The 26,386-nt window shown below is 47.9% G+C and overlaps 1 protein-coding gene across 3 annotated transcripts in view; it reads left to right on the forward strand.

Moving 5' to 3' along the window:
- Tex29 (testis expressed 29) overlaps window positions 1-10,834 on the forward strand; it is a 20,533-nt gene extending 9,699 nt beyond the window's left edge. For 2 of the 3 annotated variants that reach the window (XR_779357.2, XR_004516116.1), the window contains one exon: window positions 32-175. The gene's annotated coding sequence lies outside the window, so the exon portion shown is untranslated. Of the gene's footprint in view, window positions 1-31; window positions 176-10,662 lie in introns of those variants that run through there. The other variant, XM_010619962.2, reaches the window with a different exon arrangement.
- Window positions 10,835-26,386: the final 15,552 nt, after the last annotated feature.

Consider the following 26,386-nt stretch of genomic DNA (forward strand, 5'->3'; position numbering starts at 1 on the left):
TTTTTTTTTTTTTTTTTTTTTTTAAATGTAGAGGAATTGGCTGTCACAGAGCTGGAAGACATGGAGGACTGAAGTGTGCAAGGAGGAAGTGGAGAGCGCAGAAATGTCCTTGCGGCACACAGCAGTGACCCCTGGTGGGGCTGCATGGAGTGGCCACCCTATGAGGCAAATAAAGGTATTTTGAAGTTGCTCCCTGGCTCTGTTCTGGGATTTGCTGGTGCAAGCCGTCTTGGGAGCTGGGATGCTGCAGCAAGGACGCAGAGGAGCCAGGGTTAGCTGCTCTGTAGGTCACTAGCACTGGTGCAGGTGGCACACAGCCTGGCCCTGTTCGGTCACCAAGTCACCTAAAGACACCTAAAGACACCTGTGCTCCTGCAGTGGGGAGGATGTGCCGAGCAGATGCAGGAGCCCCACAGTGTTTCCTGTGACCTTAGACAGAACCCACAACCAGCCAGGGTGGCTTCCTGCAGCCCTGCACACAGATCTGAGGCCCGGCGCCCGGGGCCTGGGGGCTCCTGCATCAGGATGCTGGTTTCTCACCTTGAAAATGGGCATCCAATGTGGCTCTGATGTCCATGCATACATGGGCTCCAGAAGGATGAGTGAGGGATAGTGGGGGCTGAGCAGCTCACTTGCCAGAGCCCTGGATGTGCCCTAAATCTGAATGCCCCAAACAGAGGTGGGCAGCAAGGCCGCCCTTCCCTGGGCTCTGCATGTGTTGTGCTGGGTATAGCTCCTGCCCCGTGTGATTTGTGTGGACAGCTGCGTCTGGCTCGTCCACACTGCCTTTGGAGTCGAGGTGGGACAGATGCCCCAGAAGTGGCTCTTTGGTGGGGCATGCCTTTTCATCTTCAGGGACACAGGCAGGCCATGGGCACTGCTTTTGGGGAAGACCAGGTTGCGTGAGTGCTGGTTAGGACTCCAGACTGGGTCCCAGGCCTGACAGCCGGGCTCAGTGACCTCTCCCTTTGGCTGAGACTCGTGGGACTGGTCTGTGGACACCATCACCCCCTGTCCCCTTTCAGTCCCCAGATTTTTTGGATGGGCTTGGGTCACTGACAGTGCCTGGCCCAACACTTCTTGGGGATAGATGTCAGTAGCCCACCAGACTGGCCAGGTGGTTTGGGCAGAGTAGAGTTGCTGTGCTGGTCAGAGCTGTGTGTCCCTTGCTGGGCCACAGCTTGCCCAGATAACTGTAATGGTTGGGGCCCTGGGTCCATTTGGCTCTCCATGGGTGTCTGGGTACCTGTGATGTTAATACCAGATGTCCCTTGGCTGGACCCCAGTGTGCCCAGTGCTTGGGGGAACACTGTCCTATGTGGAGTGTCTTTCTGTGAGGGGTTTTGACAAGACAGACATCAGCACAGGCTGAGTACAGAAGATGCTCCTGGATGTGGTGGGCTGCACCTAATTAGCTGAAGGCCGGAGCAGAACAACAGCTGAGGAAGGCTTTTCTCTTCTGCCTCACTCACTCGTGCTGCTGGACTTGGACTGGCACCACTGGGGGAAAGTGGGACAGCTCAGCAAAACAGCCAAGTGCTACAGCTCTGGGTTATGGCTACAGTGATTTGAAGCCTTGAGAGTCCAAAAGTTACTCAAAGAGATGGAGAAAAACCTTTTGCTAGCTGTGTGGCCCAGAGGAGTTCAGTCATGCTGAATTCTGAGCCCTGAGCTGTGGTGAGAGTCAGTTTATATGCAATTGGGAGAGTAATTTCAGGAACCTTTCAGGGCGGAGACATAGCTAGAAGGCAGAGGGAGAGACAGGTTTGCAGTGGAGTTAACAAAACACTCTTGAAACCTTAGACAGAAATATCAGGTATTAGCAGTTACACTATTTGAGCAGAACACTTTCGATACATTGGGCAAGTAGCCCATATAGCACAGATGATTACATTCCTGTAACAGAACATTTTATGGAAAAAACATGGAGGGGTGAAGGCAAAAGCTTGGGCTGCTGTACACTATTGCTTTGTCAGCACCAGGCAGACTCCTCAGGTCTCAGCCTGGGGCTTGCACCCTCACTGCTCAGAGGGTGTGCAACCTGTCACGACACATCTTGGGGCTTCTTTCCCTCCTCTGCACACAATAACAGCTACCTCCTTTAAAAAATATCTTTCCATGAACATAAAGATATTGTATGTAAGATATTGGCTCACACATCATCTTGTTTTTTAGGTAAGGGACCGCTGTGTTACCCAGGCTGACCTTGCACTCACCTTCTGAGTAGTGGGATGACAGCTGTCAGTTTCACTTTTCCATGTCCCGGACTGGTATGGTTGGCCAGGGAGCTTTTCTTCAAGTGTGGCACCAGCTTTGGAACAACAGGGCTCAGATGAACCCTGTAGAGCTGTCTGTCAATTTGCATTAAAGTAACTGAGACTGAGAAATGCAGATTCTCTGTCTGCAGGTCGGTGAGGAGCCCGGGGTCTCTTCCTCCAAGTCCCCTGAGATTATGACACCAGGAAGGCCTGGGGGCCCATGCTGTGCTGCAGGAACAAAGGGCAGATAACTGCAGACTAAAGCAATTGCAGGGTGGGTACCTCCCCAGATGGAGCAACTGCTTAGGACTGCGGTGTGAAGGAGCTGCTCATGGCTAGAAGGGCCGTGAAGACAAGGTACACCTGGGGTGTTCTGTCACAGTCAGGGAAGACTCGCTACCAGGGGCCTGCTGGGTTTTCTTTGGCTCCATAAAATTGTGTTGGGCTGGGCGTGGTGGCCCACGCGGGTTATCTCAGCAGTGGGATGCTGAGGCAGAAGGGTCATCATTGAGTTTGAGGCCAGCCTGGACCACATGGTCAGAGCCTGTCCGAAAAAAAGAAATTGTTGGTGTCAGTATGAGATCTGACAAGTATAAATTAGAAAACGTTTTTAAAACTTATGCAGACAAAACTACCTGTGGTCCACCTTTACGTTTGGTGTGGGCTGGGACAGACTGTATTTTAACGCAGCTGAAGAAACTTCCGGTCCTTGACTTCCGGTCGTTGGTCGAATTTCTTACACTCAAACTGCAGACTGCGGCTCCACATCACAGGGCACAGGGAGCGGCAGGGCCAGCCAGCCCTCCGGGCCAGCCAGCCCTCCAGGCCACCCTCCCGGCCACCCTCCAGGCCGCCTTTCAGATGCTCGAGGCAGCTGCTTGCCAGCGTGCGTGTGCGTGGTCCCTTCGGTTGACCTCTCGTGAGGGGCGTGGTGCTGCCCGCCAGAGGCAGCAGGGGCAGAAGCGGTTCAGAGGACTCGGGTTCCTGGACTTGCGGCTGGGCCCGCCCGGGAGCTGCACAGGGACCTGGCGTCGCGCCTCTCCGCCTCACAGCACACATCTGGAGGTGACGGTGGGACTGGACACCATGGGGGCTGAGAGCAGGATGGTGGAGACACTAGGACTGGTCCTGGGGGCTACGGTGTGATCCTCACGTCCACCTGGCCCTTGGACAAGCAAAGGCCGATTCCTCCCTGGACAAGTGGCCCGTGGGTGGTACCTGCGGGGTCGATACTGCCTGGGGAGCCTGCGTCCTCCCGGCCACAGGTGAGTCACACGGGCCTGCTGGGCTCTCCCGGGTGCTGATCTCTGGTTCCCTGGGGGGTGGCGTGGCCTCCTGTTCTGACAGCCCGGCGCTGCCGCCGCTAAGGGCTATCGTAGGGATCTGCTCCGTCTGATACCCTCCCCGTCGCTCGGTCCCCAGCTTCCCCTGACCTGGGATTGGCTTGCGTGTCCTCCGAACGGGCTCCGTTCTTGGGGTGCTCTTGGGGTCCACCTGCATGGGATGTGTCCGGACGCCATCCTTTTGGGCTGAGCCTGCCTGTGTGTGGCCCGCCTGCCGCTTGGTTATTTGATCACCGAGGATTGAAAGTCGTTCTTTCCAGTTTGTGGTTGTTAAGAGCGAAGCTGCTGTGGGCCTTGGAGGCCAAGTCTTTGGTGGGTAAATCCCTAGGCTAGGCTGTGCACTGGGTGCATATTTAACTGCCAGAGAAACAGCCTGTTTCCCGTTTCCTGTTCCTACCCGTGGTACCTGAGGGTCACGGCGCCTCGGTCCGTTTAGTGCTGGCAGGTGTGCACGGCCACACGTGTGCACCTTCTGCAGAAACTAACGTAAGTTCAAGTCCCGTAGTGACACGATGGTGAGCCTAGTATTTGCGTGAAGTTGTTTATGTATGTTAATGAGGCCTGTTAGACTCTTGCGTCCCTTTGAGAAGTAACTTGGAAGATATTTCCCTATGTTGGTTTTCTCCCCGGAGTGTCTTTCAAAGACAAGTTCATCATTTGGATGGAATCCAGTGTACAGTTCTTAATTGTACGGTCCGTTTTTCTCTCTCAGTCTCTGAGTTCTTTCCTAGCCCACCGTCCGATGGGTGTGGATCTGTGGGGTGTTCGCATTTGGCTCCTGGTACCCCTGTGAGAAACTGTGTCACCCCGGTGTTGAAACTCAGTTGGCCGCGGGGATGTGGGTCCCTTTCTGATGTTCTCCGGCTTTGTTTCTCCTGTCTGCTGTCTTGATGCAGCCCCCGCTCCCCTGCTCCAGAGCCGCGTGATGGTGATGAATCTTGGAGTCAGTCCCTGTGATTATTTCTTACAGTGCTCCTGGCTACTCTCAGCATTTCCATGTGCATGTGAAATCAGAATCAGCTCATTGATTTTGGCACCCATTCTGCTGAGGATTTTTATTAGGTTCTCACCAAGTCAGTTGCCTTGTACATCACTTTGGGGACAGCTGTCACCTCCCCCACACCAAGTCCTCCCTGATGTGATGCGGCTCAGTGACTTTCCGTGCTCTTCAGCTACAGGAGCTTTGCATTTCTTTTTTGTTTTTTTTTTTTTTTTTTTTTTTTTTTTTTTTTTTTTTTTTTTGGTATGGGGGATCAAACTCCAGCCCTTGCGCTTGCAAGACAGGCAGCCGAACCACTGAGCTAAATCCCCGGTCCATTTGCATTTCTGATTACCTTGTAAGTGATGTTGTTTCCCCAGTTTCATTTTCTGATTCTCATTGCCAAAAGAAACGCAGTTGGTATTTGTGTAGTAACCCTACATCGCAGTGGAATGCCGAGGTGTGTGACTCTGTGAGAAGCTGACACCCTGCTTTCTGGGGCCCACGCGTGCATGCGTGCGTGTGCGTTTTCTTACTTTCTACAGAGACAGTCGTGTCATCTGTGGGCAAGAGGAGTTAGACACTGTCCTGTCCAGTCTGGGTGCTTCCTGTTTCCGCTTCATGGCTCCACTGCCAGCTGGGCCCTCCGGGACAGCCCTGAGTGGAGGGGCCATGGGGACATCTCAGCCTTATCCTTAACCTTCCAGGGAAAACATTCAGCCTGGAACCATCAGTTCTTCAGTACATGCTCTGTCAGCTTGAGCCTGTTTGCTTTTCTTCCTGGTTTGCCCAGTGATTATATCAGAATTAGGGGCCGGATTTATTTGTGGCGGTGGGGATGAATAGTTGGTGTCCTTTCTCAGGTTGCTAAGGGTGATCTGCAGCCGTACTCAGCCTGCCTGGGGCCAGGATGTGTCATTCTTTATGTATTGCTGGAACCTTCCACGGCCTGACGCCTGACCGTGTCTCCTGGAAATTCAGATGCTGGAAACGTCATCCTCAGTGCACTAGTGTCGCAGATGGCACTCGGGGTGAGGCCCTCGGACGTGAGGACCCCAGCCCTGGAGCAGGTGGTTCCATGTCCCAGCTCCTGGGGAGTTTGCCTTCCTCAGTCAAGGATTTGGTCAGAGGGCCGCGCCGGTGCTGGGCCTCTGCCTGGACCTGCGGCCTCTGGAGCTGGGAGAAATTGGATGGGCTGAGACAGAGTCTGCACTCCACTCCTTGTTTAACTGTTTCTGGGAATTGTTTGAAGAATTCTGCATCTGTGTGCAGAAGGATGCTGGCCTGTAGCTTGCATTTCCTGTGGTGTCTTTGTCTGGTTGCACCTCCGCCTTTTCCATTTTCAGGTCATTTGTTAGAGTTAGTGCCTTCTCTTCTTAAGCGTGTCACGGAGTTCACCCGTGAGGCACTGAGGCTGCGTATTTACTAGGGAGAGCTTGGAGTGGGACTACAATGACTGAGGTTCTGTCCAGGTGGCCTGTTTCCTTCCAGCTGCACGAACTTCTTTCTGGGTGGGGCCGGGAGATTTGTGTCTGAAGGAATGTGTCCCTCCTGTCTGACTAGCTGTATTTACTGGCATCAAACCATTCAGATGTGTCCCTTAGGATCGCTCATGGGTGCTGCCACCGTTCTTGTGCCTGAGCCAGTCATTTTTGCCTTTTCATTTTTTTTTTTTTTTTTTAATAAGCCTGGATATTTATCAGTTTTGTTGATTTTTAAAAGAATCAGCTTTGGCCTCATTTGTTATGTTTTTCATTTTCTTATTTCATTGATTGCCACTCTGATTTTTAAATCTTTGGCTTTTTTGGGGGTACAATTGATTAATTTTTCTTTTCTGTTTTTTTTTTTTAATAAGCCTGGATATTTATCAGTTTTGTTGATTTTTAAAAGAATCAGCTTTGGCCTCATTTGTTATGTTTTTCATTTTCTTATTTCATTGATTGCCACTCTGATTTTTAAATCTTTGGCTTTTTTGGGGGTACAATTGATTAATTTTTCTTTTCTGTTTTTTTTTTTTAATAAGCCTGGATATTTATCAGTTTTGTTGATTTTTAAAAGAATCAGCTTTGGCCTCATTTGTTATGTTTTTCATTTTCTTATTTCATTGATTGCCACTCTGATTTTTAAATCTTTGGCTTTTTTGGGGGTACAATTGATTAATTTTTCTTTTCTGTTTTTTTTTTTTAATAAGCCTGGATATTTATCAGTTTTGTTGATTTTTAAAAGAATCAGCTTTGGCCTCATTTGTTATGTTTTTCATTTTCTTATTTCATTGATTGCCACTCTGATTTTTAAATCTTTGGCTTTTTTGGGGGTACAATTGATTAATTTTTCTTTTCTGTTTTTTTTTTTTAATAAGCCTGGATATTTATCAGTTTTGTTGATTTTTAAAAGAATCAGCTTTGGCCTCATTTGTTATGTTTTTCATTTTCTTATTTCATTGATTGCCACTCTGATTTTTAAATCTTTGGCTTTTTTGGGGGTACAATTGATTAATTTTTCTTTTCTGTTTTTTTTTTTTAATAAGCCTGGATATTTATCAGTTTTGTTGATTTTTAAAAGAATCAGCTTTGGCCTCATTTGTTATGTTTTTCATTTTCTTATTTCATTGATTGCCACTCTGATTTTTAAATCTTTGGCTTTTTTGGGGGTACAATTGATTAATTTTTCTTTTCTGTTTTTTTTTTTTAATAAGCCTGGATATTTATCAGTTTTGTTGATTTTTAAAAGAATCAGCTTTGGCCTCATTTGTTATGTTTTTCATTTTCTTATTTCATTGATTGCCACTCTGATTTTTAAATCTTTGGCTTTTTTGGGGGTACAATTGATTAATTTTTCTTTTCTGTTTTTTTTTTTTAATAAGCCTGGATATTTATCAGTTTTGTTGATTTTTAAAAGAATCAGCTTTGGCCTCATTTGTTATGTTTTTCATTTTCTTATTTCATTGATTGCCACTCTGATTTTTAAATCTTTGGCTTTTTTGGGGGTACAATTGATTAATTTTTCTTTTCTGTTTTTTTTTTTTAATAAGCCTGGATATTTATCAGTTTTGTTGATTTTTAAAAGAATCAGCTTTGGCCTCATTTGTTATGTTTTTCATTTTCTTATTTCATTGATTGCCACTCTGATTTTTAAATCTTTGGCTTTTTTGGGGGTACAATTGATTAATTTTTCTTTTCTGTTTTTTTTTTTTAATAAGCCTGGATATTTATCAGTTTTGTTGATTTTTAAAAGAATCAGCTTTGGCCTCATTTGTTATGTTTTTCATTTTCTTATTTCATTGATTGCCACTCTGATTTTTAAATCTTTGGCTTTTTTGGGGGTACAATTGATTAATTTTTCTTTTCTGTTTTTTTTTTTTAATAAGCCTGGATATTTATCAGTTTTGTTGATTTTTAAAAGAATCAGCTTTGGCCTCATTTGTTATGTTTTTCATTTTCTTATTTCATTGATTTCCACTCTGATTTTTAAATCTTTGTCTTTTTTGGGGGTACAATTGATTAATTTTTCTTTTCTGTTTTTTTTTTAATTTTAATTTTTTTTTAAGACAGGGTCTTGCTGTGTGTAGTTCAGGCTGATTTTGAACTCACTAGCCCAAACTGTCCTTGTACTTATGGAGATCCTCCTGCCTCAGCCTACTGAGTGCTGGCATTACAGGTGTGTGCCACCATGCCTGGCTGACTGATTTTTCTTATTTCTTAGGGTGGAATCTGAAACCTTTCTTCTTGCTAAAATAGGGACTCAGTGCTCTGAAGACCCATGTGTAAATGACTTCCTGGACCCATGGGTTGCTTAGAAGTGTTGTTTGGTTTGGGGATATCTGGTGGTTTTTTAGATGTGTTTTGTTGTTGCTGTATTGTGAGCCCACAGTGTTCAGACAACACAGTTAGTGTGACCCATTCCTTGTGGCTGCCCAGGCCCTGTTGATTTGAAGGAACAAGGGATACCACTGTTCTTGGGGGAACGCTCTGTGAAAAGCTGATGTGACTGAGGAGGCTGAAGGTCTTGCTGAGGTCTTCTACATTCTTAAAGATTTCCTATGTATTTGTCAACTGCTGGGAAGGTCCTGTTCCATGGCTCACAGGCCCTGCATGATCCGCCCACCTGCCTGTGACTCCATCCCCCTCATCCTCACTGCACAACCATCTTAACCCCCTCTGTCACTGCCTCCATCAGGATATTTAGCCTCAAGGCCTGTGCTCCCCCCACCCTGTGTTAGTCACATTCCTGTCTCTGGGACACAACACCCAATGCCTATGATGTAAAGGCTCATGGTTTCCAGTAGGTTCAGCCCATGGCTGGCTGCTCCAAGGCAGCAACACCATGGTGGATGGGCCTGGGGGAGGATAGCTGCTCGTGCTATAAGATTCAGGAAGCAGAGAGAGAGTAAAGGCAGGAGCCAGGGTCAAGAACACACCTTTCTAGGTCACACCTTGTGATCTGCCAATTTCAGCCAGGCCCCACCTCTGAACACATGAGACTTTTGAGGCACAGTTTAGATCCAATCCACACAGTCCCACTTTCTCTTGCCAGATGCCTACCTAGGTGTACTACTTCTGTGGGCCACTGAGGTTGCCTCCACTCCAGCCTCCCTGCTTGGTCCCTGTACCCTGGCCACTTTTCCTTCCCCTAGCACCTGCCTGCTTACCCAGTGTTCTGCTTACCCAGTCTCCCAGCAGACACTAGTGCAGGTGTGGCTGGGAAGGTGTTCTGCATGTGTGACTGCAGTCTAGCATATGTTTACGTGGACTGGGAAGTGGATTGTGGACTGACCAGCCAGCCCACCATGCTGTATCCTAGCCCTGCTGAAGATTTCAAGTGTTTTCCTAAACAGGAAATGTTGTTGACACGGATTCTCAAACTATTCTTCCCAGTCTAGTCTTTTATGTCTGTCTTCCAGCTACAATAGGCATGCATATGTACCTGCGAGCTTGCTCCAGTGGAGAGCCCATACCTGGGGTGGGGTGGGAGTGGAAAGGGGGACTGAATTTGCAAGTGTGTGCTGTGTGCAAGTACGACAGTGTCACTGATCATGTTGAAATGTGCGTGAAAATGTTTTTGAAAAGATACCATGCCCTGGTACTGTACGTAGCTGTGATTTCATCCTTACCTGATTAATTTGTAGCGATAACCGAGCATCATCTCCACGAGCCATCAACTTGTGAGTTGCCAGGAGGTGAGTCAGACAGTAAGGTAGCAGGAGAAGTTGCCCCTTTGGTCCCAGCCCTCTGGTGGCACTGGTCTAGGGAGACTCCTGGGCCCTGAAGCTGCTCTGGCTTTCCTATCCTGGAGTGGGGACAGCCGTTCCCAATGAGACTTCTCCCTCCTGAAGGCCTCTGCACATGAGGAGGGAGTCACAGTGGGCATTCTGCCAGAGCGTGGGCCCACGGTCACGGTGCACCTCGAGTGAGACAGACTCAGGCCAAGATGGACTATCCTTGGACCTTCATCCCCACTCCTACCAGTGGACTACAGGGACATTTTTTACTGCTTGGGTTGGAGTCCTTGTTCCCCTTGCTTCATTCGTAGGTGCTCTGATAACTGGCGGCAGGTGCTGTTAGGGAAATCCAGAGGTTGTGCCAAGAATGTGTTTTGTGCCAAGAATCATTCCCAAAGAACCGCTTCTTCCAGGAGCCAAGAGGGCCCTTGGTCTGGGATGTGTTCTTCGATCTGGGACCTGGGTACCAGGGTGTGGGCCTAGAGTCTTCCCAAGCTGGGCAGGGCTGGGGTGTCTGCCTGTTTCTGTGGCTTTCAGACAAGAAGACATTTCTCAGATCCCAGAGGTCACCCCTTGTGATGACCAAGTGAGCCCTGCACCTGGTTTTCCATGTGGGCTCCCCTTGCCCTGGGAGGGCAGGAGCTGGGCTGTGATGGAGTCTGGGGAAGGTATGACCATCACTGGGCCCCACAAGGGTCAGCGTATGGTGGGAGAGTCCTGGATCTCCAGTGGGCTACATGTGTGGTGAGTGTCGTAAGATGTGGGACACAGGCAAGGTCAGTGCCTCCGCTCTCTGCTGCTATATGTGGGAGCACAAGACCTTCTGCTCACCTCGGAAACCTGTGTGTCCTGTGCTTCTTTCAGGTAAGAGTTGAAAAATGTAAGAAGGTTTTCTGAGTAAGGAGTGGACCAAATGCATCCCTGTGCAAAAACACCCAGCGGAACAAACCTAGAGATGGCAAATGTGTGTGCGACATTCACCTGACCACACAGGGAAGCTGTCATCCCTGAGAGGTTCCAGTGCTGCAGGTACAGCAGGCCTGAGGTACTGTACATCCGGTCAGAACCGGATGCCCGCATGCAATGCTGACCAGTGACAGCTGTCAGTTTTTGTGCTTCCTGGAACAGGGGTCTGTTTTCCTGCCAGCCCACACAATCCTTTCCTTTCTTTCTTTCTTTTTAGATGAACAATGAAATCTTGAGGATACTGGGCTCTTTTCAGTAATTCAAGGTTCCTTAATTATCCTGCATCTTTTCCTTTGTGTGTTCTTTACGGTGGGATCCAAATTTGAAAAAGAAAAAGCCTTCCACATTTATGACTATTGTACCATTATATTTGCACTATCTTCATACTGATGAGGCTGATAAAAATAGAAAATTGTAAAAGGCTCTCTATCAAAGACAGAAGCCTCCTATATGAAATTCTTTTTTTCCTGTGGCCTTTTCTATGCTTTCATTACCTTCCCTCCCAAGGACAGAGAAATCTTGCAATATCTTTTTTTTCCAAAGTGTATTTATTTCTTCCATTGCACCTCTAACAATGGACAACTAAGTCCCTGCCTTGACTCTGCTATCACTAAATTTGCAATTAAAATAGCAAGCTCAGCTGGATGCTTGCTTCTTCCTTGGGCTGTGTGCCAGGGAGTGACTTCCATGAGGATTGGGGCCTTTGCCGTCTCTGGTCAGCTTGGGTGGCCATTGCCCACATGCTCCCCAAATAGCTCAGGAGTGGGCTTTCTGGTAACCCACGGTGAGAAGTCACTTTAGGGACTTTACTTACCGGAGCATTAACCTTGCAAAGTAAGCTCGGCAAAACCTTGTCTGCTCATCGGACAGAGCAGCCTGTGAAACACTGCTGAGCAGACGGGGCCAGTGGAGATGGAGGCAAGAGAGCAGGACTTGGCAGCTGGTATGGGGCTGTGTGAGCGGGGAAGGGGCTCTCAGCCATCCCTGTGGGTGTTGGGAGAGGCGGTGGGGCAGAGAGCACGGCTGCGCAGTCTGATGACTGGCCTTGGGGGCGCCCACACTACCCACCTGCCAGGCTGTCTTGCCCTCTGCCTCCCCCTGGGGTTTGGCAATGAGCAGGTGCCTGGTGACATTTGGGTACCAGGCTTCTGAGTGGACTCAGACTCTGTCTCTGAAGACCATGGTCCCGCAGCACACACCCTTTCCCAGCCCTTGCCCCAGCTCCTCCCACACTCAGAGCACAGCTCAGTACACACTGGGTTCCTCTTGCCCTGTGATGCCCCCCACCACGCTGTTTGGATCCAGTCCTGGGCCAGGTGGTGTGCACAGGTAGGGGCACAGACCTCGGTCAGTGGCGCTGGGCAGACCTGATCCTTGTGCTGGGGACACACTTCTGTCCTCCTTACTCCTCCCTTTTGGAAGGGACAGTGTGGACTCAGTTTTGTTAGGAAGGAGCAACAACCGATCACACATGAGCAGGGTGTGCTCAGTGGGTGCGGGTGCTTGGCCCCCCCATGGAACATGTACCCCTTTCTGAAAATAATCTACTGCAGAAAACAGGAAAACCTGGAAGAGAACATGAGAACGATGCATTGCTTGTCTCTGTGATTCCAGTGACCATGGTTATCATCCGGTGTTGGCATGAGTCTGCTGCTGCTTTAGAGGGGTGCAAATGCCCCCTTTACCCCTTTGCCCCTCCTGGCATTGTCCCCAGCTACTAACCACCTCCTGGATGACATCGAGGGGGTTCTGATTGGAGGATGGCAGAAAACAAGCCACGAGGGGAGGGGTGGAACAGGTGTGGGGTGGAACAGAAGGAAGAGGGCACTGGCCGAAAGCAGGGACGGAGGGAGCCACTGAGGTCCTGCACAGGTCACGACAGGGTCAAGAGCAAGCCCGTGGGGGCAGAAAACCCTCCCTGACTGGAGCTCCCCCTGGGTGCCATTTGTCTGTCTAGCACTGACTGCCTCCATGAATGAGTGGCACAGCCTCTCATTGGACCTTGTGGTCAAATTCAGTTCCATCCATGAAGCACCCTGAAATAACCTCATACACATTTCCCCAGTAAGGAATCTCAAGTGTGGAATGTCTAAGAAACGTCACCGGAATCCCACAGCTGCATTTGGGGTTGCTGTGCCCCAGATCTGTCCCCAGAGCTGTGAATTCTCCACTCTGCATGGAGAGATGGAAATACTCCAGTGGAGTGGACAAAAGCAGGACTTGAGGACGTGCAAGAGGCATACACGGAAGAGCGTAGAGAAGGACCTGGGAGCATTGCCGAGAACGTCTGGGACTGTGGGAGCCACATGCCCGAGGTGCCTCCTGTTACTTGGAGAAGCAGCTGTCTGTGTTCCACCTTCATAAAACCTTGCTTTCTTTTATGGTACTGGGGATCAAACTCGGGACCTTGTGCTTGCGAGGCAGGTATTGGAACCACTGGGTAAATCCCTGGCCCCAAATTTCACTTTCTGACAGCAGGAGCTGCACCCTGGGTGCACATGTGCTGCAGCAGGGGTCTCGTGCCTTGGTCAGGACACAGCCTGGCTCACTTCCATTTCCTGCATCCGGTGGGACTGGTTCATTGTCATCCCAGAGTTGGAGGGTGACAGTTGCTGGTGGTGGATTCTTGTCTTCATGTGAACGTGAGCTCCCCACACATTCCGTCCTCCACGCTCATTCCTCCAGGTGCAAGGTTCACCCTTGCTTCCCTGCAGCCCAGGGGCAATGAATGCAGCTGCCCAGAGTCCACTGGTCGTCTGGCTTCTTTCCTGCCACACTGAGCTGAGAGGTGGTGATGGACACTGCCTGGCCCACAGAGCGAGCCTAATGCTCCACGTCCCTCCACAGAGAAGGACCCTGGCCCAGGCCTTAGATGCCCAGAGCCCTCCCCCGGCCCCCTCTGCCCTCGATCATTTCCTCAGACTGTCCCCCTCAAAGCTGCCCACAGAGGAGCTCTTCAGATGCTGGTGACTGCTGTGCTGCTGCCCTGAGCTCCAGGCTGTGTGCACCCTGTCCCTGTCCCCTCTTTGTGCACCTGTCCTCAGGCTGAAGGTGGCTGTGAGGTGTGCTGGGCAGGCTGAAGGTGTGCACTCCTGCACAGGTGCAGGACAGAGCCAGAGGTGGACAGGGCGGGGAACGTGACCTCACTCTGCCCTTAGTCCTGGGTAGGGGTGGGCCTGGGTCTCCCTCCTCACTCAACTCATGGTTCTGGCAATGTTTTGCTCCTTACATCTCTCCATACATGCTAAGACACCTCTCTTCTAAAACTCGGTGGAGGAAAGGCGATAAAATGGGGAAAAATGGTCTTTTCACCAAAGAGTTTTGGAAACATGGGAAGTACAAATGCAAGAGAAAGAAGTAAGATCTCCTCCTCTTGCCATACACAAAGTTAATTCACAGTGGATCACAGCTCTGAGGGTGAAAGCAGGAACTAATGTAACTATTGAAACGGGAGTCAGTCTTCATGTTTTTGGAATAGGCACTGGCTTCTGAGGGACAACACAAAAACCTACATGACAAAATTAATAAATTGGGCTTCACCAAAATAGACTTTTCTGCTACAAATGATACCAAGAAAATGAAAACTCACAGGATGTCAGAAAATATTTGGAAATCATATCTCATAAGGGATGTGTATGCAGAGTGAATATCGAGCTCCTAGGATCTGTCATTAAAAGAACCAAGTGTGAACACTGGCAAGGAGTCTGCGCAGACTTTACAGGAGATTTGTGCAGGCCCAGGGCACAGGCGGACTCGAGCAAACCGAAACCATCGCAGACTCCTCCTTCATACCTGCCCAGTGGTTGTGGTACATAGGTGGTCAGGACACAGGTGGCGAGGATGGGACAGGGAGCTGTCCCACACTGCACGTGGGGAGGTGACTCAGTGCCCTTGCCTTGGAGAAGAGCCAACAGGACCTCAGTGTTATCCTCACGGCGTGTCTCGGTCCACTCTGCCTGCAGCAGCAGAATGCCAGGCACTAGTGTCCTCCAATCTCAACGGGTGCTCACGAGGATGAATCCAGGGGAGGGGGGCACTTGAGTGGGCTGGGCAGGAATTCCAGAGCAGCCTGAGCCCCCTACCACCAGTCCCGTCTTCCGGGACTTTATAGGAAGTGCTGATGGCGTTGTAGCAGGTGGAAGGTGGGTGCATGCTGCCTACATTTTCCATCTGAGTTGCGTTTATATTCAACAAAGGTAGGAAGTAAAACCCAGGAGACAGTGTGCAGGATTGTTGTCAGCGTCTGTTCAGGGGATTCTGATTTCCTAGTTTAATATCCATGCTTCTTACCCGCATCCCTGCCCATCACAGCTGGGCGTTTGAGGTGCACATGCTCAGGTGAGCATAGAACAGCTTACTTGGTGGACGTGCACAAACCAAAAGCCTTGCCACATGGATGCATGATTCCTGCCACTGCCTGGCTGCGGAACTGGCAGGGCTGTGGGTCCCACCCAGGGTTACTTGTCTATGCTGAGACTTCGGACCAATGCTTAGGTACAAGGCAGGACTTTGGCTCAGAGACCCTGGAGAAAAATGTCCGTGGCCTCCAGGGTACCAGCGACATCTCCTGAACTGTCCCTGCGGTGGAGTGTGACTTTGTGCACTGAGTCCTGTGGTAGAAATGTAGCCTTCAGGATGTGCTGGGTCTAAGCGAGCCCAGCAGTGGCAGAGGGAGTCAGAGTGGGAGCATTGTCCACATCAGGCTCAGGCAGCAGGGCAGGTCATCCTCAGGGCTGTGTGTGGTGAAGGCTCAAACACCAGGCTGCACAGACTACAGCCCCCAGAAAGTGTGATGTGCCTCTTTGCCTCTGCCTGTGTTCAGGGCTGGGAAGATTGTGGCCTCCAGGAGATGTGGGGTCAGTCTGGCCCAGGGCTCTGTGTCAACCTCATGGATGCGAGGAGGGGCTGCCTTTGTGGGGGCCCCACAATCTACTTGGGGTCTCTCCCTAGGCCTCTTGCCTTGCTTGTCCACAGTGGAGCCTGCACCCAGGGCAGACTGAACACCATTGTACAGCTGTGCACAGGGGTGGCTGAGAGGTGCTGCACCTCTCCAGCCAGTGTCCAGCAGACGGGCGTTCACCTGACGCCCTGTCACTGCCACTTGGAACCCGGCAGACTTGTACAGAAGTTGCTGGTGAGGGTGCAAAATTTCTCCCCACTGAACCATCATAGAATAAAATGTTGACCTGATGCCCTCCCCCAAGGATGGAATCTTGGTGACCACAACCCAGGCAGCAACACCGGGATGCCAGCCCTGCTGCTACCACCTTTCCTCCTGCTGGTTGAGTTCCTCATGCCCTTCCGCTTGGAGGATGGGTCCATCTGTACCCTGGTTCTCTTGGTCTTCCTCCGTCCAGAATATTCTTCAGACTTCTCGCCTACTTTGGGGGAGGTCACTATGAAGATTATGGGCCAGTTCCTTGTCAGGGTGTGCAGTTTCCCCTGGTAGACCAAGGCCACACACCTGTGTGGTAGGTGTCACGGGTGGTGGGTAAGCTTGATTGTGCCAACCTGGTTGGTCTGGTGCTGCTAGGGGATGTGTCTGGATGGGTCATGGAGGTGTGACCTGGGCAACTATATCGGGTCCTTCACTTCTCTCTCTGGCACTGTTCTCTTCTCTGCTTCCCAGTCCAGCTGAGCAGCTTTGCTCCCCCATACCCTTCCACCATGTTATTGCTGCCTTAGAGCAGCTGACCATGGACTGAATCCCCTGGAACCATGAGTCATGTTAAGCCTCCCTCCTCATGTTTTAGGTGTTGGGTGATGTGTCCCAGGGATGGAAAGCTGACTAATACAAGTGTCCTGCCAGGTGTCAGGTGCCCTGAGCAGCTCATTGCTGGTGATAGTCACTTTGATCACTTGAGTAAGGTGATATCCACCAGACAAATACACACACACACACACACACACACACACATAGGTGCCCTGAGCAGCTCATTGCTGGTGATAGTCACTTTGATCACTTGAGTAAGGTGATATCCACCAGACAAACACACACACACACACACACACACACACACACACACAGTATCTTGGTCTTTCAGTGTTTGAGTGTCTTGAGATCACCTGAGTAGAAGCACACACGGTGGTGTGTATGCTGAGACTCTAGGCCCCACCAGTGATCTTCCCTTTCCTCAGGTGACTTCTGCCGTGTGCTTGCTCTTTTCTCCTCCGGAGTGGGCTGTAAGTATTTTGGAATTATGTAACTATCGTCACTAAGCCTCGGGTTGCAGACTTGCTGCTGGTGTGGTCACATGCTGGTGTTTCCCTGCTTTGGCTTTGGGCATCATCGCTGGTGACTCTTTCCGTCCAGTGGTGGCCAGAGGAAGCCCCACCAGTTGGCTCGTGTGTCCCTTTGGCTGTGGCTGTCATTCTCAAGGCCTTCCTGACCTCCCTGCCAGCCCTGCAGCGCTGCTCCTGTGAGAGTCCTGGCTCTGGTGTCTGAGGCCACCTTTGTGCTTCAGTGCTCGGTCCCAGCCTAACTGGGTTGTGAGAGCGTGGGAAACTCTGTCCTCTCTCTCAGGAGGACGCTGCTATGTCCTGCTCTCCTGGGGCTTCTGTCCTAGCCCCTTGGGGTCCAGCCTAGCCCTTCCCATGGCGCCTTCTTCCCAGTGCTCAGCTGTCGCCGAGCTGAAGCTCAGTGGCTCTGTAGCGCTTTTCTGCTTTCTGTGTCCCTGGCTCTCCCTCTCTGTTGGATTGTCAAAAGCCTGCTTATCTATTCCACCTTGAATTAGTCCCGGAAGAGGCTGAGTCAAGCTTTGGCTGCTATGGGGCTGCTGATTGCAGACAAACATCATCTCCAGGCCTTGTTGAGGGCTGGTCACTATGGAAACTAGATTATAGAGAAGGCTTCCTCTCTTCCAGGTCCCTTCAGATGTGAGTGTCTTCCAGCCGGATGGCAGTGGTGGGCTGCTGGCTTCTCACCACATGCCATGGCTGTCCACTCTGTCTGTGTTTTTACTCATGCAATTTCAGGAGGAAATACCCCATGATGTGTGTGTTCTGCATACACGTGTGTGGCTGTGTGTGTATACGCACGTGTGCTTTTGTACAGAATGAATTCCTCTTTGGCTCTCCTGAGTACAGGGCACTCTCTGCTCTTGCTCCATGTGTTAGACAGGGGATACCCACTCTTGCTGGCCCAAGGCAGACTCTGGGGGTGGGGTGGCTGCAGAAGCCCCTGGCACAGTGCTGTGCCCTTGGGCCAGGAGAGGGGAGAGGCCACTCCAGTGCTGCACCTTCCTGGCTTGTAGGGTTGGACAGGACAGTTTTGTGTTTTCCATTGAACCTTGAGACATTGATCAATATACAGTGTGGTAAAAAACATGGTTAATATTTTTTTAAAAAGTTTATGACAGCAAGAGACATTGCTATGAATTCCTTCAAAGTCTCCCCTTGCTTTGAGCATACCCATCCCCCTCATCTTTGCCGCTTCCTGCATCAGCTCTGGAGCCCTCTCTCCTGTCTTCAGCTGTGCTGTCCTGGCAGCCTCGATGTCCTGAATTGATTCAATGAATTTCCTTCTTGTGGTCATTTTGACTTTGGGGAAGAGCCAGGAGCCTCTCAGTGCCAGATCCGGTGACTAAGGTGGAAGAGGACACGGCATTGTGTTTTTAATTGACAATTTTTGCTGTAAACCTTTGATCAGTGAGGCATGATCAAAACCTTTAGTGAATGTGTAATATTAGTGTAAAAGACACATTGCCATTAATCCCCTTTGAAATACTCCAAGTCTTCCCCCCTGGCTTTGAGTATACTCATCCCATCATTTTCTGGCAATGTGTCTTTACTGCAGTAAGCTTTTTACAATGGAAATGCTCCTGTGTCCTTTGGCCCTTGTCTTTCCTTGTGTTGGGTTTTGTTGCTTACAGGAAACCTGCCTGGTGCCAGCTCACTGCCGCCTTTCTGCTTGGCCAACCCGCAGTGACCCTCAGCTGGCAGTGACAGCTGCGGCCTGCACACCCTACAGCCTGCCCTCCACCTTGGCTCCACCTGAGTTGTTTGGCCTGTGACCTGGGGCCGTGCCCTGCTTGTTTATAAATAGTTTCCTGAAATGGCCCCTGAGGTCGATTTCACAGCGGCTTTTGGCTTTTCCAGCCAGTGGGCTGTGTGAGTGCTCACCAAAGTGCCGGAGGCTTTTCATGTTTTAATCGTTGTTCATTAGTACATGTGTGTGTGCACAAAGGCTACATTCATTTTAGGAAGCAGAAGCAGGCACAAAGCACAGCTTGATTCGTGTTGATTCCCCTGCCCTCCCCACCCACCTTCCTCCCTTCATCCTAGATTCCCTTCCCCATTTCTGGTATTGTTGCTATTATTTTAGTTCATGTTTAGGACACATAATGTTTACATTCATTGTAGGCATTTGGTACCTGTACCAACACACATTAAACCTTTTTTTCTTCCCTCCCCTCCTTTCCCTTGGTCTCCCGGACCCCTTCCCATCTGTGAAAGATCTAGCTTCCTGTTTCCTTGTGTCCATCCTTTGCTTTGCTCTTTGTGCTTTGCCTTACTCAGATGAGAGATGCTTGTAGTTTTTAAGCTTGTGTGTCTGATTTATTTCATTTATCATTATATTTTCAAGGTGCATCCATTTTCCTACAGAGGCTTCAAATGTACCCTTCTTTATAGCCAAGTAGTAGCCTATTATGTATAGAAACCACATTTTCTTTATCCATTCATCGTGGGGCATACAGGCCACTTCCAAGATTTAGCTATTACGGGCTGTGCTGCTGTAAACACGGTGTACATGGATCCCTGTGACATGTCTTTAACTCTTTCAAGGAGATACACAGAAGCGCAATAGCTGGGTCAAATGGAACCTCTTAATTTTAGTTTTTGAGGATTCTCCGTACTGATTTCCACAGTGGTTGTACTAGTTTACATTCCCACCAACAACATAGAAGGGTTCTTTTTTCCCCACAGTGTCTCTGGCACTTGTGATTATTTGGCTTCTTGCTGAGCAGTCTTTCTAGGGTGAGATGGGATCTCAGTGTTGTTTCAGTAAGCGTTTCTCTCAGGGTCAGCGGTGTTGAGCATATTTCTGCATATATTTGTACTTCCATGTGTACTGCCCATTTGTTCTTCTTCTGAGAAGTGTCTGTTTCAAGTGACAGGGTCTTTTATTTTGGGTTGATATAATTTTTTGAATTCTTTATATATTCTAGATATTAGTTCTTTATCTGAGGGGTGCTGAAAAATTTTTTTCAGTAGATTTTCTTTTCACTCTGCTGGTTGTTTCCTTTGCTGTGTAGAAGCTTTTTAATTTGATGTGCTCCTATTTGTTGATTCTTGCCATTGTTTCTTGTGCATTTGGAGTTCTGTTCAGAAAGTCTTTGCCTACACATATGACTTCAAGAGTTATACCCATTTTATCTTCCAGTAGGTTCATTGTTTGTGTTTTAACATTTAGGTCTTTGATCTGTTTTGACTTTGATTTACTACATGGTTAGCGATACAGGTCCATCTTCAATCTTCTGCATGTGCATAGCCAGTTTCCTCAACACCATTTGCTAAGGAGGATATTTTTTTCCAATGTATGTTTTTGCCCCCTTTATTGAAGATCAAATAGCTGAATATACCTGGGGTTGTTTTTGTAACTTCTATTTTGTTGCATTGATCTCATGTCATGTTCCAGTGCCATGCTGTTTTTATCACTTTTGTTTTGTAAAGTAGCTTCAAGTCCAGGATTGTGATGCCTCCTGCTTTGCTCTTGTTACCCAGGATTGCTTTTGTTATTTTGGGTCTCTTCTGGTTCCAAATGAATTTTAGGATTGTATTCTCTAGTTCTGTGAAGTATGCTGCTGGAATTTTGATTGGGATTGTGTTCAATTTGTATATCAGTTTTGGAAGCCATTTTGACCATATTGGTTCTTCCTGTCCAGGAACAGGGGACATTTTTCCATTATCTGATGTTCTCTTCAATCTCCTTTTCCAGAGGACAGTGGTGCCTTGGTTCACGAACTTAATTCTTTCCAAGATTCTGGCAAAGATGGACACATTTGTGTTTGTACAGAAAAGATAGCCACAGTTGTGTTTGTCATCTGATGCAGAGTTCACAGACAAACACAAAATTTCGCCAAAGCTTCTGTTTGTGAAGCAAATTATTTGTAAACAAAAGCATTTATGAACTGAGTCACCGCTACTGTGCTATAGTTTTCATTGTAGAAGTCTTTCATGTCCTTCGTTAGGTTAATTCCTAGGTATTTAATTTTTCTCAGTGTTATTGTGAGTGGTGTTTTCCTAATTTCTTTCTCAGCGAGTTCATTATGGAATACATGAATGCTATTGACTTTTTGAATTGATATATATACTTCTACATTGCTGAACTCAGTGATTAATCCTTAGAGTCTTTTGGTGGAATTCTGTGGGTCTTCTATGTAAATGATCATATCATCTTCAAATAGTGATAATTTGACTTTGTCTTTTCCTATATGTATTTTTTTTCTTTCTCTTGCCTGATAGCTCTGGCTAATATTTTCAAGTGCAATACTGAACAGAAGTGGTGATAGTGGGCGTTCATGTCTTGTCCTGATTTTAGAGAGAAATCTTTCCACTTCCCCATTTAATTTGATGTTGGCCATTGGTTTGCCATACATGGCTTTTATTAGATTCAGATAAGGTCCTTCTATACCTATTTTCTTCAGGGTTACATCATGAAAGGGTGTTGGATTTTGTTGAAAGCCTTTTCTGCATCTACTGACACGATCATGTGTTTTTGTCCTTTCTTCTATGTGACATGTTGCAATTATTAAGTTATGTAGGTTGAGTCATCTTCGCATCTCTGGGATGAAAACTACTTGGTCATGATGGGTGATCTTTTAAATGATTTGCTGCATTCTGTGTGTCAATAACTTATTGAGGATTTTTGTGTCTGTGTTCATTAAGGATATTGGGTCTTTGTCTCATTTGGGGATCAGAGCAATGCTGGCTTCCAGAAATGAGTTTGGAAGCTCTCCATCCCTTCTAATTTCACGGAACAGTTTGAGGAGTACTGGTGTTATAAAGATCTTAAGGTCTTGTAGAATTCAGAAGTGAATCCAATTTCTTCACTTGTTACAGGCTTAATTTTTTAATTAAAAAAATTTTTTTGAGTAGTGTATCTCATTTTGTTGACCATGTTGGCCTTGAACACCTGGCCTTGAGCCATCCTCCTGCCTCAGTGCTGGGACTGCAGGTGCATACCATCTTGCCTGGTGCCTTAAGGTTTAACCCATGGTTCTCTCTATCTAGTAAGGTAGGTGTCATTGCTAACCTCATGGCAAAACTGAGGCACAGAGAGTTCAGATAGGTGGCCCCAAAACTCAGTGAGAAAAGGGCAGCAGTGGGATCTGAACCCAGACTCTCTGGCTTGTGTGCCTTGTTAGTGTTTGGTGTAGTCTGCAAAGTGGGCAGTGGCATTGGTCTGTCCGAAGGTCCTGACTCCCTTCCCCTCAGGCTGTCATCTGGCTGGGTAACTGCAGCTCTAGTGTGGGTGCTCTCTGTCTTCCATTCTCTCAGCCCCCACCCCCTGATTCCTGAACCTCATACTTAATCACATGTCTCCAAGGCACGAACAAACATTCACAAGCGCATGGTGTCATCCCAGCAAGGCTGTGCCCTGTGTATTCTCACCCACTTGCCCCAAATGCCCTTTGTCCAGTTGGGCAGCCCTCAGACTCCACTCCTCGAGTGTATTTATGCCATGTGTCCTGACTTCTGGTCTTGTAAGGCTCCTGCTGCCTGCCCCCAGCTATCTGCCATAGGGTGGACACCTATGGTGGGACTCTTAGGAGGGTCCTGCTCAGGAGGGTACCACCTTCTGTCCCCAGCTGTGCCCCTGACCTGTGCTTAGCTGTAGGCCACACCTTCTTCATCTTTCTGGAATACATTAAGCTTTTCAATGCCCCCCAAAAACCCCCAAAAAACAAAAACAAAAAACAAAAAACAAAACAAAACTATGTATGAAAAGTGTAGGGAGATAATTTCTATTTCTGTACACACCCTTTTCACTTACTTCCCCCCAGCCCCGAGGATTATAATTGTATTTTTTGTTTTTAGTTTATATCTTCTCACCCTGTGTTAATGTATATAGGTGTATATGTAATTGTTTCTTAAAAGAATATATGTAGATAAATATATTTCTTATTTAACATTGGACACATGAAAGGCAGTATAGTGCATGTGCTCTTTTGTGTTTTGCTTGACATGTCCTGAAAATCACTGTCATTTTATAGGTGCATTTCTTTTTCACAGCTGCATAATACTCTGTAGGAACCAGCCTACAAACTGGGCTTGACCCTGACCAAGGGGTGATGGAGATGAAAAATTAAGAGACTCAGAAAAAAGTGAAAACCTGAGGGGCAGGGGCCTCATGTCTTTCATAGAGCCCCAAACGACTAGTGCACCATGGTTTTATTCAATCAGACATGGGGATGAGCAATTAGAGTGCCACAGAATTCACGTGTTTCCCACTCTCCACGGTACTTGTCTGAGTGAACAACTTAACAGCAGATGTTTTTACTTCTCCCTGCAGTGTGGCAGCACACTTGCCCACCTCTTTTTTCTTGGTGTTCACTGAGGATGTCAGGCTTCATTCTTCCCATCTGATCTCTACAATGCTCTTACCTGCTGTGTACTATTTTTTACATAACTCACTGCATATGGTGGGCACTTATATATTGCAGTTACAAATAATGCCTTAATGAGTAACCTTGCCATTTATTTGTAAAGATGTATTTTTCACAGCTGGGTCATAGTAGTGGGATTCTGGAGTTGTATCTGGCCTTAGTGGGAAATGCCTCTGTTCTCTTAAAAAGAGATGTGACAGTGATTGATTTTATACAGGCACACACCTAGTTACATACACATATACTTGCACACACATAGACATGTCAATGTTGTGCTTATATGATACATATGGTATGTACATACATGTATATGTAGTACACATGTATTATCTTTATTAGAATGGAGAAAATTACAGTTTCCCCTAAATCTGTCAATATGGAAATCATATTTATTTTTGACATTCATCCAGCCTCACATTTCTAGAATAAATTTAACTTGGATGTGACATATTTTTTAGCATGTGTTCAGATTGTTTGCTGATTACTTATTTTGCTTAGCTATTTATATGAAATAAGGATCTCTAGATTTCCTTTTGAGAGGACCTTCTTGGCTTATCTATCACTGTGTTAAACATGTTTCAAGAAAGAATCCAGAAGCTTTCTATATTCTGGAACAGTTTGTATAAACTTGGGGGTCATCTTGTATCTATTCTCTATCTTTGGATCAACTGTAGCAGCTTATGTTTTCCTGGGAAATTATTCCTTTCATTTAGATTTTTAAATGAATTTGCGGGGTGTTGTACAACATAGTCCTTATGATTTCTTGTCTTTCCTTCTTCTGAGACAATGGGGGGAGCCCAGGATTGTGTATGACTGGCCTTCGCTCCATTACTGAGCCTCCACCTAGCCCATCTCCAGCCTTGGAAAGTCTTCTTTTTCAGGGATACTTCCTCCTGGCATTTGTTATTGATTGAGTGATTGATTAATTATAGGAGTGTATTTTGTTCATTTCTTTCGAAACCAACAGTATTTTACTTGTCATAATTCTTTTTCTTTCCATGATTTACATTAGTTTCTGCTTTTATCCTTTTTCTTCTTCACTTTCCTTTTGTTTATAGTTATTTTCCTGGTTTTTTTTTATGAGGTAGGAATGTAATTCCTTCATTTCATCCTTCTTTTATGTTCATATGATTACTTAGTAAAGCTATAAAATGTCCCTTGATCAATGTCTTGATTGTATCCCATAGATTCTGAATTTCATTGGGTTGTAACTTTATTGGTCTCATAGAATTACAATCCAAGGAAATTCAGATATTAGCTATTTTTATTGTTAAATTATTTTTCTCTCGGAATCCCTGTTATATGTCTGTTGAATCTTCTTTTGCAGTCTTCAGTATTTCTTTTTTTTTCCTGAATTCTTTAAAAATCTTTCCTTTTTCACTTTATACTCATTTGCTATTTTTATTTCTTTATTTCCATCAATTTAATCTTTATTTCTTTTTCAGTTTCCCTGAATTTTGCAGATTCCAGTTGTTAAAACCCTATTTTAAATTTTGGGACAGTGTCTCATTAAGTCACTGAGTTGCCCAGGTGGGACTCAAACCTGTGACCCTCCTGCCTCTGCCCTGTGAGTGCCTGGATCACTGGTGTGTGCCACCACACCCTCAACAAAACAAATTTTTGTTGTTGTTGTTGTTGTTGTTGTTGTTGTTGTTGTTGGAACTCTTGGATTTTTGATGTAAGGCTTTTGTTTGATCTATAAATGTTTATCTTGTAGTATTTCCTTGGGCTGGGGTGTGGTTATACCTGTTTCATGCATTTTTGGGGTGGAGAGTTTTCCTAGTCATCCCTTTTGTCCCTGTCTGTTTTGGGGACACTGTAGCTGGCCCATTGCAAAGGGCCTGGCTCAGCTCAGGTGCCTGCTAGTGCATCTCCGACCCCTTTCTCTGGGGCTTCCTCCTTATACCCCTGGCTTCTATTTTTCTGGGCAGAACAAACCCACAAGGGCCCCCCATGAGGGAGCCCCTCCTTGGGAACCTTGCCTCCCAGACCCCTAGAACTTCCAACATGCTCGTGCTCTTCCTCCTTCCCAACTTCAGGTTCCCACAGGAGAAGTGAGGCTGCACAGGGCACTGGAACCCCTCTGGGTGATGCCCTTCCTGATGGAGAGGGATGTGGGCATGGGGCCCCGCCGAGGCCTCTGTGAGCTGCTGCACTGGGACCATCTTCTGCCCAGGGAGTCAGTCTAGGGTAGGGCATGCTCTGGGCTCATCAGTGCCCCTCTGTGACAGCCCCCCCGCCCCGCCAACTGACCCCTCAGCCCCTGCAGGACTGGTTAGGGATTCCACATGTCCTCCGCCCTGCCTTGTTCTCTGTCCCATGATTGGACAGAAGGTGCGACTTGAGCTGGCACAGAAGGGCAGCTCCAGTGCAGTCTGTCATGGTCACTGTGCCTCTGTCACTGCTAGGGTGCTGTGTGGAGGTGTCTCTGTGTACCGTCACCACGCCCCTGCTCCCAGGCAGTCAGGGGATGGAATGAGGAGACCCCGCCAACTTTAGGAGTTCAGCTCCTTGGGGGGTGAAGGCACCTTTGGCCACACATGGAAGCACCCCAAAATCGTTGTATCAGAGGGGACAGTTGAGGCCACGTTGACATCCCGTTTTCCAGTCCTGCACACTAACTTGAGTGTCTGTGTTACAGTTGTTACTCTGGTGCAGGCACAGTGGCTGTTCTCCGGTGAGTCCTCTGCGTCTCAGTTGGCATTTCCTGTCAGGGAGGTTGGTCTCCTCCATGTTCTGTGTTCACTTGGCTCTTATGTTAGGGTGGGCACACGAGTTCCTCTCCGTGGCTCTAGCCCAGGGCTGTCCTGATTCACTGTGTCATACGGGCTGCTCAGTGCTGGCCCATATGAGTGTTTCTGGGCTGTGTTCTCAGCTGTTCCCCTACCATCCTGTCTGCTTGATCTGGGCCCTCCATTGCTGTCTTCTCCCAAGGATGCTGGATCCTTTCCTATCCCTGTTTGGCCTCGAACTGGCCATTCTGTAGGTATCCAGCTCCTTCACTGAGGGTTACT

This window comes from Fukomys damarensis, unplaced genomic scaffold, assembly GCF_012274545.1.
Source record: "Fukomys damarensis isolate Sample0158 unplaced genomic scaffold, DMR_v1.0_HiC HiC_scaffold_6, whole genome shotgun sequence".
NCBI lineage: Eukaryota > Metazoa > Chordata > Mammalia > Rodentia > Bathyergidae > Fukomys > Fukomys damarensis.